The sequence below is a fragment of the Coregonus lavaretus genome (genome assembly GCF_964263955.1).
Source record: "Coregonus lavaretus genome assembly, chromosome: 30".
NCBI lineage: Eukaryota > Metazoa > Chordata > Actinopteri > Salmoniformes > Salmonidae > Coregonus > Coregonus lavaretus.
The window spans coordinates 25,020,918-25,034,904 of record NC_140017.1 but is presented as its reverse complement, the minus strand read 5'-3'; positions in this window follow the sequence as shown (position 1 = coordinate 25,034,904).

The following is a 13,987-nucleotide window of genomic DNA, read 5'->3' as shown; positions in this document are numbered from 1 at the left end:
AGATTACTGGGGTGATTGAGGTGGAAGTAGAATTAGAATTTGTGGTTACAGAGTAGGAAAGTTCAACAGGCATGTAGACTGAATGGGGATAGACAGAGAAAGGGGAAGACAGAAGCACTAAACTTACAGTAAAACATCAGGTATTATTCTGTTTCCAGAAAGATAATGGAACTTTATTTACCAAACAAGCACACCAGTATTTTTTTAATTTATTAATTTCAAATATTACTTTTTTTTCAAGCGCTTTCTTGAAAATAAAAAGAAAGGGTTTGAATACAAAACAATACACAAAAACAAACAGTATTTTTCAATGTTACATTGTCAATATTGTTCTTATTTTGCTTTAGTGAAATGAATGTATTTATTGCATGTCAAAATATTTTATAGGTAATGTTTTTGTGTACATTTCAATTGTGGGTTATAATTATTTTCTCTAATTCCAATGTCTTAATAAATCATGTTTGATAAGGCTTTTATTTGTTTTAAGCCATTGTGAAAATGTTATGTTTTTGTTTGTTTCTATACTCAAAATCAACTTGGCAATAAAAATGAATTGCATAATGGTTTCACAAAGCGGCTGTCTTGTTACTTTATTTTTCTTGTCACTTTTAAGGAATGAATCCATCCACATCAATACGATTCTTTCAGCACCAGGTCTCAAGTCAATCCGTAGCGCAGAATATCTGCATTGTAGCGCGGTTCACATTTAAAGGTAATTTCCGATTGAGCTGATTGGCATTTTTCCTATTTTGTTGCCTTACAACCTGGAATTAAAATTGATTTTTGGGGGGTTTGTATCATTTGATTTACACAACATGCCTACCACTTTGAAGATGCAAAATATGTTTTATTGTGAAACAAACAAGAAATAAAACAAAAAAAACAACTTGAGCGTGCATAACTATTCACCCCCCCAAAGTCAATACTTTGTAGAGCCACCTTTTGCAGCAATTACAGCTGTAAGTCTCTTGGGGTATGTCTCTATAAGCTTGGCACATCTAGCCACTGGGATTTTTGCCCATTCTTCAAGGCAATACTGCTCCAGCTCCTTCAAATTGGATGGGTTCCGCTGGTGTACAGCAATCTTTAAGTCATACCACAGATTCTCAATTGGATTGAGGTCTGGGCTTTGACTAGGCCATTCCAATACATTTAAATGTTTCCCCTTAAACCACTCGAGTGTTGCTTTAGCAGTATACTTAGGGTCATTGACCTGCTGGAAGGTGAACCTCCGTCCCAGTCTCAAATCTCTGGAAGACTGAAACAGGTTTCCCTCAAGAAATACATGTATTTAGTGCCATCCATCATTCCTTCAATTCTGACCAGTTTCCCAGTCCCTACCGATGAAAAACATCCCCACAGCATGATGCTGCCACCACCATGCTTCACTGTGGGGATTATGTTCTCAGGGTGATGAGAGGTGTTGGGCTTGCGCCAGACATAGCGTTTTCCTTGATGGCCAAAAAGCTCAATTTTAGTCTCATCTGACCAGAGTACCTTCTTCCATATGTTTGGGGAGTCTCCCACATGCCTTTTGGCGAACACCAAATGTGTTTGCTTATTTCTTTCTTTAAGCAACGGCTTTATTCTGGCCACTTCCGTAAAGCCCAGCTCTGTGGAGAGTACGGCTTAAAGTGGTCCTATGGACAGATACTCCAATCTCCGCTGTGGCGCTTTGCAGCTCCTTCAGGGTTATCTTTGGTCTCTTTGTTGCCTCTCTGATTAATGCCCTCCTTGCCTGGTCTGTGAGTTTTGGTGGGCGGCCCTCTCTTGGCAGGTTTGTTGTGGTGGCATATTCTTTCAATTTTTTTATATTGGATTTAATGGTGCTCCGTAGGATGTTCAAAGTTTCGGATGTTTTTTTATAACCCAACCCTGATCTGTACTTCTCCACAACTTTGCCCCTGACCTGTTTGGAGAGCTCCTTGGTCTTCATGGTGCCGCTCGCTTGGTGGTGCCCCTTGCTTAGTGGTGTTGCAGACTCTGGGGCCTTTCAGAACAGGTGTATATATACTGAGATCATGTGACAGATCATGTGACACTTAGATTGCACACAGGTGGACTTTATTTCACTAATTATGTGACTTCTGAAGGTAATTGGTTGCACCAGATCTTATTTAGGGGCTTAATAGCAAAGGGGGTGAATATATATGCATGCACCACTTTTCAGTTTATTTATTTCTTTGAATTTCTTGAAACAAGTAATTTTTTCATTTCACTTCACCAATTTGGACTATTTTATGTATGTCCATTAAGGGGCGGCAGGTAGCTTAGTGGTTAAGAGCGTTGTGCCAGTAACCGAAAGGTCGCTGGTTCTAATCCCCGAGCCGACTAGGTGAAAAATCTGTCGATGTGCCCTTGAGCAAGGCACTTAACCCTAATTGCTCCTGTAAGTCGCTCTGGATAAGAGCGTCTGCTAAATGACCAATTATTTAATTATTATTTAAATTACAGGTTGTAATGCAACAAAATAGGAAAAACGGCAAGGGGGATGAATACTTTTGCAAGGCACTGTATGCAGTCTCCGCGACCACGGGAACATTGCCTTTAATTGTCATTCGTGCTATAAAGCGGATTTTGAGCGCTACTGATTGAATAGAGCCCCTAGTGTTTTGTTGAAGCGCTTCACCACATTGTGCCGAACAGTGGCAGCTCACACAATGCAGTCTGTGATTCGGCTTCCATCAAATACCTGAGATGAGTGAGAGCTATTTTACCTTCCGAGAGACAAATAAAAAAGTGCAGCTTTTATCACCTGTGCTGGAACTATTTCACTGAATGTCAATGAGGATTACCTTATCTTTTTTTATGCATTCTGAAATAAAGACCAATTGAACAGAGACAAGAACCTCATGTGAAAGTAAGAATTTCAGCGTAATCTCATGCATCACATTAGGTCCACATGCAACACTGAACAGATAAATTACCCTGTCAGCAGGAGCAGCCAGACACGCACACGTACACACACGCACGCACACATGTACACACACACCATGTGTGCACGTTTCCTGATAATCTATTCAACAGCACATGTGAAATCATTGTATAATTTACATTCATATCTGATATGGATCCATAGCCAGCACCTTGCTACGACTTCCTTCTTGACATGAAACAAATGAAGAAGAGAGAGCACTGTACCTGAAACATAGAGCTCTACTTGCGCCATCACCTTCACCGAATAGGAACATTATGACACAGAACATTGACACGGTCAGTGCCACAAGATAACCTCTCTTCAAATATATAAATTCACTATATACTGTAATGCAAACTTCTCTTTGGTAATGAGCCAGCTCTGTTCTGTGATTTCATTGGGAAGCTCATATACCAACATGATATACAGTGTTCCCATAGCGAATGTCCCAGAGTGCCCCAGCTAGCTTTATTCCTGTCCTGAGCCTTGGCGTGGCAGGGGTGGTGGGGCCGGGGCAGAGATTCCTGTGCCCAGGGCACATTCTGATGGGGTGGTCTGAAAAGGCAGGACCTCACTGGCAGTGTGCCAACCCTCACTCTGCCCCGCTGCAACGCCCCAAATCAAATGGCAAAGGTCTGAGGTGTCTGGTATCGGGCACTGGTGACCTGACCCAGCATGGTAATGTCAGGGGGCACAGACGGTGGGTGCTCTAACTATGCAACAACCCCCACCCCCACCACCATCCCCCCAGCCTGTCACACAAGCACTCTTATGGGCATTCCTTGCAAGGCACAGACTCATGGGCATATACTTAATCACTGACATGCATACAGTAGGTATATGAGATCATGATCAACACGGATATGAGCGTAAAAAACATATGGAGCCACATGCCAAGGATCACATTCAATCTACATCATTTAAACTCACTTTGGTTACATTGAGAACATGTTTATGCTTTTAGGGCATTGCCAAGGTGTGCCCTGCTGGCCATACAGGGGAGCTGGCTAATGGCAGATAGAGGCTGCTGAAGCAAAGTAAATAGCCAAAATCAGAATCGCTTTTATACGCCAAGTACATGTATATGTACCAGGAATTTGACCAGGTGGAACTAAATATAATAATCAAATATCCATTAAAAAATGATCTGTGTCAATTGACAACAGCCAAAGGTAACTCCCCATTTCAGATGGTCATACCAACATGGCCCTAGGTACTGAGTGTACCACCATTCTGCATAGACATCCCAGTAGTCTTCCAGGAAACGACATCTAGGGATGGGAGTGGCTGTGTGTGTGTGTGCGTGTGCGGTTGCATGTGGACAGTATGCAGGCCTGGCTGTATGTGGCGTCTTGAATGGGGTTATGAACCCTGGAGATGTAGGGGAGGAAGGTGGGGGACCGAGGTGAGGGGAGGAGGGCGGGGGACCGAGGTGAGGGGAGGAGGGCGGGGGACCTAGGTGAGGGGAGGAAGGCGGGGGACCGAGGTGAGGGGAGAAGGCGGGGGACCGAGGTGAGGGGAGGAAGGCGGGGGGCCGTGGTGAGGGGAGGAAGGCGGGGGACCGAGGTGAGGGGAGAAGGCGGGGAACCTAGGTGAGGGGAGGAAGGCGGGGGACCTAGGTGAGGGGAGGAAGGCGGGGGACCGAGGTGAGGGGAGAAGGCGGGGGACCGAGGTGAGGGGAGGAAGGCGGGGGACCGAGGTGAGAGGAGGAAGGTGGGGGACTGAGGTGAGGGAAGGAAGGCGGGGGACCTAGGTGAGGGGAGGAAGGCGGGGGACCGAGGTGAGGGGAGGAAGGCGGGGGACCGAGGTGAGGGGAGGAAGGCGGGGGACCGAGGTGAGGGGAGAAGGCGGGGAACCTAGGTGAGGGGAGGAAGGCAGGGGACCTAGGTGAGGGGAGGAAGGCGGGGGACCGAGGTGAGGGGAGAAGGCGGGGGACCGAGGTGAGGGGAGGAAGGTGGGGGTGAGGGGGGACTGGATGAGAAGGGCAAGGGTGCTGACTGCTGTCTCATCCTCATGGGCAGGGGCCTTGCCAGAGTCAGGACATACAGTGAGGGAAAAAAGTATTTGATCCCCTGCTGATTTTGTACGTTTGCCAACTGACAAAGAAATGATCAGTCTATAATTTTAATGGTAGGTTTATTTGAACAGTGAGAGACAGAATAACAAAAACATCCAGAAAAAAGCATGTCAAAAATGTTATAAATTGATTTGCATTTTAATGAGGGAAATAAGTATTTGACCCACTCTCAATCAGAAAGAATTCTGGCTCCCAGGTGTCTTTTATACAGGTAACGAGCTGAGATTAGGAGCACACTCTTAAAGGGAGTGCTCCTAATCTCAGCTTGTTACCTGTATAAAAGACACCTGTCCACAGAAGCAATCAATCAATCAGATTCCAAACTCTCCACCATGGCCAAGACCAAAGAGCTCTCCAAGGATGTCAGGGACAAGATTGTAGACCTACACAAGGCTGGAATGGGCTAGAAGACCATCGCCAAGCAGCTTGGTGAGAAGGTGACAACAGTTGGTGCGATTATTCGCAAATGGAAGAAACACAAAAGAACTGTCAATCTCCCTCGGCCTGGGGCTCCATGCAAGATCTCACCTCGTGGAGTTGCAATGATCATGAGAACGGTGAGGAATTTGCCCAGAACTACACGGGAGGATCTTGTCAATGATCTCAAGGCAGCTGGGACCATAGTCACCAAGAAAACAATTGGTAACACACTACGCCGTGAAGGACTGAAATCCTGCAGCGCCCGCAAGGTCCCCCTGCTGAAGAAAGCACATATACAGGGCCGTCTGAAGTTTGCCAATGAACATCTGAATGATTCAGAGGAGAACTGGGTGAAAGTGTTGTGGTCAGATGAGACCAAAATCGAGCTCTTTGGCATCAACTCAACTCGCCGTGTTTGGAGGAGAAGGAATGCTGCCTATGACCCCAAGAACACCATCCCCACCGTCAAACATGGAGGTGGAAACATTATGCTTTGGGGGTGTTTTTCTGCTAAGGGGACAGGAGAACTTCACCGCATCAAAGGGACGATGGACGGGGTCATGTACCGTCAAATCTTGGGTGAGAACCTCCTTCCCTCAGCCAGGGCATTGAAAATGGGTCGTGGATGGGTATTCCAGCATGACAATGACCCAAAACACACGGCCAAGGCAACAAAGGAGTGGCTCAAGAAGAAGCACATTAAGGTCCTGGAGTGGCCTAGCCAGTCTCCAGACCTTAATCCCATAGAAAATCTGTGGAGGGAGCTGAAGGTTCGAGTTGCCAAACGTCAGCCTCGAAACCTTAATGACTTGGAGAAGATCTGCAAAGAGGAGTGGAACAAAATCCCTCCTGAGATGTGTGCAAACCTGGTGGCCAACTACAAGAAACGTCTGACCTCTGTGATTGCCAACAAGGGTTTTGCCACCAAGTACTAAGTCAGGTTTTGCAGAGGGGTCAAATACTTATTTCCCTCATTAAAATGCAAATCAATTTATAACATTTTTGACATGCGTTTTTCTGGATTTTTTTTTTGTTATTCTGTCTCACTGTTCAAATAAACCTACCATTACAATTATAGACTGATCATGTCTTTGTCAGTGGGCAAACGTACAAAATCAGCAGGGGATCAAATACTTTTTCCACTCACTGTACACACGCTGTCTGTCTGCTCAGCATTTAGCCCCCACTCTCCAAACCAACACACAATCACACACCACTTTGGCCTATAGAGGGAGCTAGCATGTGTATGTGAGTGTCTGTTGAGGGGCAGCGCTGTTAAGACATACTGATCTTCTGATCTCTCCTCTCTACCCAGACCTCTACCTCTGTCATACCCAACCCTCATGTTCTTCACCACATGAGTCTCTCCCTGTCCCCCTCTCTTCCTCTCCCTGTCCACCCACCCCCTCTCTCCCTCTATCCCTCTCTCCCGCTCCCTCTCTCACTCTTTGGACTCCCACAGAATGGAAAACAGCTGGGTCTGGGACTGCCCAGAGCACATTATGCCCAGCTATTCAATGATCCCCCACCTCTCCTCCTCCCCTCCTCTCCTCCACCCTGTCCAGTGCTTCCCCTTGCTCCCTCTCCTCATTTAAGGTGTGGTTGTGCAGCTGAACAAAAGGAAAACAGCTTGTGTGAGAACATGGTTCTCACCACATATGGTAATCTCCCTCTGTCCCTCTCCATTTCTGTGAATTAATTTCCCAACCCAACTCCCTGCTGAACCTCTGCTGTTATGACTGCTCCTGCTTTTGACAAGTAGAAAAAAGGTTAAGATATAGTGCAGCCGAGCTCTCCAGCGAAGTATGTGTACCCCTAATTTGGGTAACGTGTTAAAGAAATTAATATGCCCCACCCTCACCCAGTTCACCTGCTGTGGAAGTTAGAGGGGTTGCAGACTGCAGGTGCCAAGTAACAGAGAGAACAATCGAACATTGGTTGGACATGAGAGACTTTTCTATTGAATGATGATTGATTAAACATAAAGCAGCATGTTGCTAAAATGGCTACTCCACTGGTCAGCCATGTAGGGGAGAGTGGGGTAAGTTGAGCCAGGAAACCATACACAAAATGAATCATGTGACCAAATATTTAGGAAGAGATGATCATTTTATGGAGTCTGTGAAGGAAGTGGGAAAAGTGGTAAGTTACGTGCAAAAAATGGATTTTCAAAAAGTAATATTGTGTTATAGGTTTTATGATGCTTGTAGATCAAAGTAGATCATTTTAAGATTGTTTTGTACATCAGTTGCAGTCTATGTAAGCTACAATATGAGGTCCTAAACCTAGCATGAAAGTAGCTGTGTGGGTAAATTGAGCCAATGGCCATGGGGTAAGTTAATCCAATGGCCACCATACCCCATACAAATGATGATTACATTTTGTCCGTTTTATGCATAATATGCATAGTATTTTTGCAATGTGTCATGCATATGAACTCAAGATGTGCATTTTCTCTTGTTACAGAGCAGACATCATCATGCCCCGTGTATACACTCTTAGAAAAAAGGGTTCCAAAAGGGTTATTCGGCTGTCCCCATAGGAGAACCCATTTTGGTTCCAGGTAGAACCCTTTTTGGAAAGGGTTGTACCTGGAACCAAAAAGGGTTCTTCAAAGGTGTCACGACTTCCGCCGAGGCGCCTCCCCTTCTTGTTCGGGCCGGCTTACTAGCCACTGCCGCTGCATTATTCATCATTCCATTTGTCTTGTCTTGTCAATTAGACACACCTGGTTCTTATCCCCTCATTAGTCTGTGTATAAGTGTTCCCTCTGCCCCCCTTGTCCTTGTGGGTGATTGTTTATTTGTGAGAGTAGTGTAGCTCGGTGGAGCTACTCGTACCTTGTATTGCCAGGGTAGATTTTCCCCTGTGCCTGTTTCGTTTGTCGCTATCCAGCGCTATTTGTGTATGACGGAATAAACTCTGATTTCGGTGATTACCCTCCTGTGCCTGACTCCTTCTATCACACAAATCACAGAATCACCCACCCGCTATGGAGTCAGCGGGAGAAGAGCACATGCCTGGAGTCGTGGCACGGGTCCAGGAGCATTCCACGATGCTCGCCAGCTTGGGGGAAGCGATGGATCGGGTTCTTCAGGTTGTCCAACGCCTGGAGAGGAGAGGACCCGATCTGTCGAGACCAGCTGGCCAACCGGATCCAGCCACCTACACCCCAGCACCCGGAGGGATCCATATATCCCGAACACGGGCGTTCGACGGGACGGCGGCGCTCTGCCAAGGATTCCTCCTCCAACTGGAGCTTTACTTCTCCAGCATCAGGCTGGTGCCATCGGAGTGGGAGAAGGTGTCCGTCCTCATTTCCTGCCTCTCGGGGAAAGCCCTGGAGTGGGCCAATGCGGTTTGGAACGAAGGAGGAGCCGCATTGGAGGACTACGGGGAGTTCGCTCGCCTCTTTCGGGCGGTCTTCGATCACCCGCCAGAGGGTCAAGAGGCGGGAGAGCGGCTGGTCCAACTGAGGCAGGGGACGAGGACCGTGCAGGACTTCGCGTTGGAGTTTCGGACTCTGGCAGCGGGGTCCGGGTGGAATGAGCGGGCCCTGCTCAACCATTTCCGGTGCCATCTGTGGGAGGAAGACCGACGGGAGCTAGCCTGCCGGGACACCATGTTGTCATTCACGAAACTGTTGGACATGGCCACTGGAGGACGACAGCGACAGTGCCACTCTGGTGGCACAAAGGGACAGTACACCACACGTCGTAGTCAACGCTCTTTTGGGCCTGGAGGTGGCAGGCAGGGCACTATCGCATCATCCCAGGTATCGAACACCCACACTCGTTCAGAGCCCTCTGCTGCGCACTGTACCCTACCTATCCACTTTCCCGATCACATGGTAGTTCCCCAGTGTAAGGCGCTAGTCGATTCAGACGCAGCTGGGAACTTTACGGACAGGGCATTCTCACGCCGTCAAGGCACTTGATAGTCGACCATTAGGGTCCGGGTTTGTAAATGAAGTCACTGTACCAGTCACCATGATCACCCAGGACGGGGTGGTCGTGAGAGTGTCAGGGTAGGTGTCTAGGTGTTTCCGTTGGTGCAACCACGGTGAAAAGTCCAGACGTTACCTCCACCGTGCGCATTCCCCCCGAATACCTCGATTTGATAGACGCTGTACCTCCCAGGAGTCATGTATTAAATTAAATTAAAATATTAAAATGTATACCCCCTGTCGCAGGCTGAAACAGAGGCTATGGAAACATACGTCACCGAGTCCCTGGGCCAGGGGTATATACGTCCCTCCACTTCACCCGCCTCCTCGAGTTTCTTCTTTGTGAAGAAGAAAGACGGCGGTCTGCGCCCGTGCATTGATTATCGATCACTGAACAAGGAAATGATAAGATTTAGTTATCCTCTCCCCCTCATTCCTTCAGTGATTGAGTCAATGCATGGGGCGCGCTTCTTCACTAAACTAGATCTCAGGAGTGCATACAACCTGGTGCGTGTTCGGGAGGGGGATGAGTGGAAGACAGCATTCAGCACAACCACAGGGCATTATGAATACCTGGTGATGCCCTACTGTTTGATGAATGCTCCATCCGTCTTCCAGTCCTTTGTGAACGAGGTGTTTCGGGACATGCTTGGTCACGGTGTGGTGGTCTACATCGATGACATCCTGGTGTATTGTGCTACGCGCGCCGAGCATGTGTCCCTGGTTCGCAAAGTGCTGGCCCGACTGTTGGAAAATGACCTTTATGCCAAGGTAGAGAAGTGTATGTTTTTCCAGCAGTCCGTCTCCTTCCTCGGATACCGCATTACCACCTCAGGTGTGGAGATGGAGGGAGATCACATTTCAGCCGTGCGTAATTGGCCAACTCCAACCCCGGTTAAGGAGGTGCAGCGCTTCCTTGGCTTTGCCAACTACTATCGGAGGTTTATCTGGGGCTTTGGCAAGGTCGCAGCTCCCATTACATCCCTGTTGAAGGGTGGGCTGTCCCGGCTCTGCTGGTCTGCTGAGGCTGACCTGGCCTTCAGGAGACTGCGGGGTCTGTTCACCTCAGCCCCGGTACTGGCCCACCCCGATCCATCACTACCGTTCGTAGTGGAGGTGGATGCGTCCGAGGTAGGGATAGGCGCTGTCCTATCCCAATGCTCGGGCACTCCACCCAAGCTCCGCCCCTGTGCCTTCTTCTCTAAGAAGCTCAGCCCGGCGGAGCAGAACTACGACGTTGGTGATCGGGAGCTGTTGTCCGAGCATTGACCGAATGGAGGCATTGGCACGAAGGGGCGAAACACCCTTTGCTCGTCTGGACAGACCACCGTAACCTGGAGTACATCCGGGCAGCGAGGAGGCTGAATCCTCGCCAGGCCAGGTGGGCCCTATTCTTTACCCGGTTTGATTTTACACTGTCATGCATTCCGGGTACGAAGAACGTGAAGGCAGACGCACTGTCCCGGCTGTATGACACAGAGGAGAGGCCCAGAGACAACATCCCCATACTCCCGGCCTCCTGCATTGTGGCGCCGGTAGTATGGGCGATGGACGTGGATATAGAGCAGGCATTACGCACAAATACATCTCCACCTCAGTGTCCAGCTGGGCTGCTGTACGTGCCTGCTCTTATCCGTGATCGTCTGATCTTCTGGGCACACACGTCATCCTCCTCTGGTCACCCAGGTGTCGGTCGTACAGTGCGCTGCCTGATCGGAAAGTACTGGTGGCCTACCTTGGCTAAGGACGTGAGGGTGTACGTCTCCTCCTGCTCGGTGTGCGCACAGAGTAAGGCACCTAGGCACCTTCCAGCGGGTAAGTTACAACCTTTACCAGTTCCACAACGACCATGGTCTCACCTTAGTGTTGATTTCTTGACTGATCTTCCCAAGGTAACACCACCATCCTGGTCGTCGTGGACTGCTTTTCCAAGTCCTGCCGCCTCCTTCCTCTGCCCGGTCTCCCCACGGCCCTGCAGATTGCGGAGGCCCTGTTTACTCACGTCTTCCGGCACTACGGGGTGCCAGAGGATATAGTGTCCGACCGAGGTCCCCAGTTCACGTCCAAGGTTTGGAAGGCATTCATGGAACGTCTGGGGGTCTCGGTCAGCCTGACCTCTGGGTTCCACCCCGAGTGAAATGGTCAGATGGAACGGGTAAATCAGGATGTGGGTAGGTTCCTGCGGTCCTACTGCCAGGACCGGCCGGGGGAGTGGTCGGTGTTCTTGCCATGGGCAGAATATGCCCAGAACTCTCTCTGCCACTCCTCTACTAACCTAACGCCATTCCAATGTGTTTTAGGTTACCAACCGGTTCTGGCACCGTGACACCAGAGCCAGACCGAGGCTCTTGTGGTGGATGACTGGTTTCGGTGCGCGGAGGAGACGTGGGACGCTGCCCACGTTCACCTCCAGCGTGCCGTGCGTCGTCAGAAGGCCAACGCTGCCCCTCCGCCTGCACTGCCGGAAGCTGAGCCCGCGGTTTGTGGGGCCGTTCAATGTCCTGAGGAGAATCAACGAGGTCACTTCTAGGTTATTACTTCCCCCTGATAACCGTATTAACCCCTCGTTTCATGTGCCTCTCTTCAGGCAGGTGGTGGTTGGTCCGCTCCAGGAGTCTGCGGTGCGGGAGGTTCCTCCACCTCCTCTAGACATCGAGGGGGCCCCGGCGTACTCTGTCCATTCCATCCTGGATTCAAGGCGTCGGGTGGGGGGCCTTCAGTACCTTGTGGAGTGGGAGGGGTACGGTCCGGAGGAACGGTGCTGGGTCCTGGTGAGGGATATCCTCGACCCCTCCCTGTTGCGGGATTTCCACCGTCGCCATCCGGCTCGCCCTGCTCCGTGTCCTCCTGGCCGTCCCCGAGGCCGGGGTCGGCGCGGTGCTGGAGCTGCGCGTCAAGGGGGGGTACTGTCACGACTTCCACCGAGGCTGCCTCCCCTCCTTGTTCGGGCAGTCTTCGGCGTTCGTTGTCACCGGCTTACTAGCCACTGCCGCTCCATTATTCATCATTCCATCTGTCTTGTCTTGTCAGTTACACACACCTGGTTCTTATCCCCTCATTAGTCCGTGTATAAGTGTTCCCTCTGCCCCCCTCGTCTTTCTGGGTGATTGTTTATTTGTGAGAGTACTGTAGCTCGGTGGAGCTACTCGTACCTTGTTATTGCCAGGGTAGATATTTCCCCTGTGCCTGTTTCGTTTGTCGCTATCCAGCGCTATTTGTGTACGACGGAATAAACTCTGATTTCGGTGATTACCCTCCTGTGCCTGACTCGTTCTATCACACTCATCACAAAAGGGTTCTCCTATGGGGACAGCCGAAGAACCCTTTTAGGTTCTAGAAAGCACTTTTTCTTTAGAGTGTACAAATGTAAAATAAGCAGGGGTCTAGCCCACCTTAAGGTTCTTGAGAGAGCAGCCAAGGAAGTGAGAGAAGGGAAGAAGTCCATTCGAGCAGCAGCAAGGGATGAAAAATAGACTGAATGACACTGAAGAGGTACATTGACAAATAAGAAAACAAACATGTACCTGTGTGAAAGAAAGGCATGACAGAGTAGCAGAGACACACAAGGTCTTATCTGATGACATGGAGTCTGAGCTTGCTAAACATATCAAGAATCTCGCTGACCAGTTTCATGGGCTTAGTAGCCTCAAATGCAGAGAACTTGCCTACAAATTGGCACATCGAAACAACATCCCTTTCCCAGACAACTGGTCAAGAAATTGAAGGGTAAGTGATATTGAACAGAGAGATCTATATCAGAATGTAGCCATACATTTAAGATATACATTAATTAATATTTGATCTACCAGCATGAATTAAACTTTGACCTAGCAGCACCATCACCCACTGACCAAAATAGGGGAGGGTTGTCCATTCCTTTTTTTGCTTAGGTGAGGGTTGTTTTTTTAAATATTGGGAACAGGGGATGGCAGTGGATTTTCTCAGTGGTTTACATTCACCCTTTACAGGTTTTACTATATCATTTCATCCATCCTAGACAAATTTCCTCATCTGCTTGCATGCGCCTCCCCTATTAAGGTGTTTTGGTACTTCCCTTATGCACTACGCTTTTCTGTACGCTTACTATACCCCAGGCCAATATAGTCTACCAGTCTAACTGTCTATCCTGCCATGCACTGTGTACAACACAGTAAGAACATCTGCTCTTTCCATGACATAGACTGACCAAGTGAATCCAGGTGAAAGTTATGATCCCTTATTGATGTCACCTGTTAAATTAACTTAAATCAGTGTAGATGTAGGGGAAGAGACAGGTTAAAGAAGGATTTTTAAGCCCTGAGACATGGATTGTGTATGTGTGCCATTCAGAGGGTGAATGGGCAAGACAATATATTTAAGTGCCTTTGAACGGGGTATGGTAGTAGATGCCAGGCACACTGGTTTGAGTGTGTCAAGAACGGCAACGCTGCTGTTTTTTTTGCACTCAACAGTTTCCTGCGTGTATCAAGAATGGTCCACCACCCAAAAGACATCCAGCCGACTTGACACAACTGTGGGAAGCATTGGAGTCAACATGGGCCAGCATCCCTGTGGAACACTTTCGACACCTTGTAGAGTCCGTGCCCTGACGAATTGAGGCTGTTCTGAGGTTTAAAGGGAGCAACTC